This window comes from Rhamphochromis longiceps, linkage group LG12 (genome assembly GCF_057381845.1).
Source record: "Rhamphochromis longiceps isolate RC_006_pf linkage group LG12, R_longiceps_female_GT1.1, whole genome shotgun sequence".
NCBI lineage: Eukaryota > Metazoa > Chordata > Actinopteri > Cichliformes > Cichlidae > Rhamphochromis > Rhamphochromis longiceps.
Genome location: NC_140568.1, coordinates 35,498,469 through 35,503,125, shown reverse-complemented (window position 1 = coordinate 35,503,125; position 4,657 = coordinate 35,498,469).

Sequence of the window (4,657 nt, the reverse complement as noted above, 5' to 3'; positions counted from 1 at the left end):
CTTTGTGGCACTATGCTTGCTACAAAAAAGACGAATTACACCATTAGATAAAGATGTGTTGTGATCATGAATTCTCACAGTTTCCTGCAATTACTTTAATGAATGTTCATGCGATGTTATCTGCACTAAGATGTGTTTGTCCCCTCCATAAGAATGTCTGTTCAAATACCTAATATGTTCACAGCAAATGCCAGTGAATCTGAGTGGCTGCAAACCTGGTTGCCATGTAGTGTGATTTGCAAAACCAAGTGAGTCTTTTTTTTTCTAGCTGAAGCTTCCCTGCTGTGAGTCAGTCCACATGGCTGATGGTATCATGTGAAGAAAGCAATTACTTGTTTTCTTGACCCGAAGCACACAAACACAGGGGACGTTACAGGTGTTAATTAAAGATGACAGTGAGTTCATGAAGTATGCAAGAAACACATTCAGCTCAAGACTCGTACACAATCAGTGCTGGGCAGCTGGGGGTGTCTTGTTGACTGTAAATGAGCTAATGGCGCTCATTTACAGAAAGCAGTGAGCAGCTGCATCACATGCGAGCTGGAAAATTAACACAGTGATGTCAACTGCCCTTCACGGGGATACTGTTGCTAACCACAATAATGACATTCAGAAAGTGAAAGTGCAACAAAGCACAGGAAGACCTGAGTTTATTGTTGCCATGGCCGTGTGTAGGGTCCTTAGAAAAATAGAGAATGTACGCCTAAGCATAAATAAGTTCTGCTGTAAATTGAAAACGTCTTGCATCGTTTCACCAACAGATACATAGCTGCACGATGTTCTATACTGCAAAGTGAATACTTTAAAAAAGGTAAATGAAACTTTAAATGTATTTTTATTTTTTTGCATTCCACAGCTTTTGCAATTTAGAAAAAAATTAGACACGATGGAGGAAAAAAACGGGACCAAAGGCACTGTAAAAACAAAGAATTCACTTTATCTTTTCTTGGTGTTTGACTGCTTTTCGACAAAGAGGAGCTGCCTTTGCAACTGCAAAATGAATACAAGATGGAAGCTGCAAGAAGTGCAGTTTGTCGGGACTGCAGAAGGGAAGCAGTCCCCACAGGCTCGTATTGAAATGTCCAACTTTACAACATTAAAAAGCATGTTTAGATCCTCGTAGCAACTGTCCTTGGGCTGATGATGATGATTGTTATTATTATTTTAATAATAACTCATATACCTGGATAATTAAAGGGGGTATGATAGCTTTGATTGTCAGGTGTTCTGACTGGCAGCTGGAGCCACTGTCTGCTAGGCCTCATGCCCCACTTAGTTATTAAACTGGAGCTCTTCAGTCTGTCTTTAATGTATTATCTGTCTTGTATTACGGCTTGCTTTGTATTGCTGACCATCCCAGAAGTTTGTGCTTCAGTTTTGATGACTGATCTTTTACTGTTTTATTAGTCCTTCAGTTACCACTAACTACCCAGTGTTTGTGTCTGTATGTTGCACATTTATAACTTATGAATGCAGCTTGGTAACCAAGTATAGCTAAAGTCAGCTGTAAAACTAATAATGTGACCCAAAAGTCCAAAATCAGTGGGAGGCAAATCCATATTTTATACTCTGTTTTTGACACAAGCAAGGTGTCACACGCTTTTGACCAGGAGATCTTCAGGAATAATTTTGGCTCCCTTGGATGTTATCTTTGGATTAGGTAAGATGGTCTTTCTTGGCTAAGATGTATTCTTGTATTATTTAGAAATGCTGCCTTCACCACTTACTGCTTTCAGCTAGGAGCCGTAGCATACTGTGACCTAGTCAAATAATGTCAGAGCGAAGGATTGGCATGATTTGCAGGCTAGCATTTGTTTCCATATAGAGTAAGCTTTAACCGTGAAATAGTTTTACATTTCACTAATCCAAGGTACCTGAGTTTTATTACATTCTTAAAGTCTTCTATTTCAACTGACCATTTATTGTGTTATTATTCCATTGACATTTATCCTTTCTTCTTGCTGCCCAGCCCTAATCTGTTTTCATTTAGCCAGTTCTTTTATTGATGTGACAACAATTGCGTCCTTAGATGTGGTCTTTGAATATCAGTTGTGATCCGGTCCATGCAGAGTTTAGACCGCAGGAGCACAAAAGCCAAACTTTTTCAGGACACCAACACGTGTCGTGAAGAACAATAAGAGTCAAACATGGTTTGTACCGTGTTGATGGCGCTCCTGTTGAGGAGTTGGATTCTGTATACATAAGCTTCTCGGAATGCTTTACCAGATTAGCTCAAGTGAAATCCTGTCCTGAACACATTCTTGTTATTTAAATTAATTAAACATCTGGATGGGGCAATAGTAGGAGAACTCAAAAATATCCCCTTTTCCTCTCCAGATTGGTACATTAATGCTGGGAATCCTTGCCTTGGACTCTCATTTGGACCGTTTGTTTCCATGCATAGTTTATAACATTTTTCAGAAATTCCAAGAAGGTGTGACAATAAGAGTGTTCCAGGGGAAAAGAAGACAAAGAGCAAACATTGCATATTACATATTACAAATATTATTTGAAAGAAATGACTAGGACAACAGAAAAACTTGTGTTCTAGGCAGGAAGGGTTTAAGTGGAAATTAAAAAGGTAAAGCAAACCCACTCCTTTACCCAGAGAAGTAAACAACGGCACACACTACCCAAACGCTGCCAGGATAATGACACAGGGGAACTAGATACTTCCTCTCACTCCTAGACTTTGCACTCCTAGGGTGTTTTGCCAAGTAGAGTCAGCTGTGTGCAAATCATTGCTCCACAGGAAGAGTGGTGGTACCTAACTCAGAAAAGGAAGTGAGAGAGCAACACTACACAGAGATGCACAACAACCCACAGTGGACCTGCTGGGACTGTAACACCCCCACTCGTGGTGTAAAGCAGGGTTAGATTCTGCTTGCAGAGGGACGTGTTGGTTAAAGCAGCCGTCCAAACACTCGGTCAGCTGAGGCCTGTCGCTGTCGAGTTTACATGGTCTCCCTGGGAGTGTTTGGATTCTCTCCAGCCTCTTGGGTAATTGGTGAATCTAAACTGACATAATCAGAGAGTGTGAGGTTGCCACTCAGTGTTAACCCTGTAATGGACGAGTGACCTGTCTGGGGTGGACAGCTCTGGATTGAAAAAGCAGAATGGCTTAAAAGATGTTTAAAAGGATTATTATTAACTCACCACACACTGTGCCAACAATTAGGAGTCATCAGAAGCGCCCAGTACTTTTTTAGTAGGTCCACCATACTGATAAAAATGACTGAACCAGTTTCAAGTGTCACAATGTAACAAATCTCACATTTTCCCAGGACCAGCTCTGAGCAACAGTATCATGGGTTATAGTCTGTAATATAAAGTAACAGAAACGGGCACAGGCACCTTGTATTTTCTATTTATTTTTATTTATTCATTTATTTTGTGTTTTGATAATTCAATAGAGAAAACTTGAATTTTGGGTAAACTTCCAAAGGTCACATCATGTCGTGGGAGAGTAGGCTGCTCAAAACAAGTTGATATGTGAAAGGTTTTCTATATAACTGAATTTCGATATTAGGATAATCCCCTAGCTGTGCAGCTTTCACAATAAAAGCACCATTCACGATACTTATTAAACTGGGACCACAGTACTAGGAGTTGTTGAGGAAGTTTGAAAAATACTAGCGTAATGGTTTTTCAGTAGAGACGGGGGTAAACAGCGGACACACACACAAACATAAACAAACACACAGGCATGTCATTGTCCTTTCCTGTACTTCCCCGTATTTTAATCCAAACCTCCAACCTCAGTCCCAAACTGTCAAGCCAACATTTTTTGTGCCAAAACCACTTTGTTTGAATTCTTTCATCATCACAAAAACCAAAGATAAATCATATAAACACACATATTCATAGTGAGACCACCCGCAAGTGTTATATATGATTAGATTGCCTGTTTGGTTTAGGAATGCAGACGATAGGAAGGACTGAAGTAGCTGTTAACAAACCACTCTGCCTATATTGTCTGGAATAATTTGCATGGTTTGTTTTGTGATTTACACAAATGATTTACAATCTTTTGTTTGGCAGAGCCGAGCAGGGTGTTAAAAAAGAGAGGATACTGAGACACATGTGAAGTTGGTTGGATATAAAGTCAGTGTTTAACCATTAATCTCACTTTTAAAAAATATTAAAATTATTAAATTACAGTAGTGTCCAAAAGTCTTGAGCTGCCCTCATTTTCTTTTTATTTTCATAGTAAAATGGAAAATATTTTCAGCATTTTATTAAAACTTTCCAAAATGCAACCAAATCTATTATGAAAGTTAAAAAGTGCTACTGAGCTTAAATGTCGATATTTTATCTGAATACCTTAATTCTTCTCTTAGGCAGCTTTCCTGTAGTTTCTTTAAGTAGTAGTTCTCTGGGCTTCATGGAAAACTTTTAAAGTCTTGAAGGACTTTAAAAGCTTTTCTTTGATTTTTTTTTTTTTCCCCAGCTTTTTTTCTGTTCAAAATGATTGCACACAGCTTCAGCAATGTTGAGGTACAGGCTCTGGGGAGGCCAATCCTTGATTGATAGTCCTCAATTTTCTGTTTTTTGTCCAGGTATGCTCTTGCTGCCCAAGCTATTGCCAATAAGACACATTCCAGATAGTACTCTGTGGTGAATCAAAATCGGATCGTACTTTTCTGCATTCATAAAT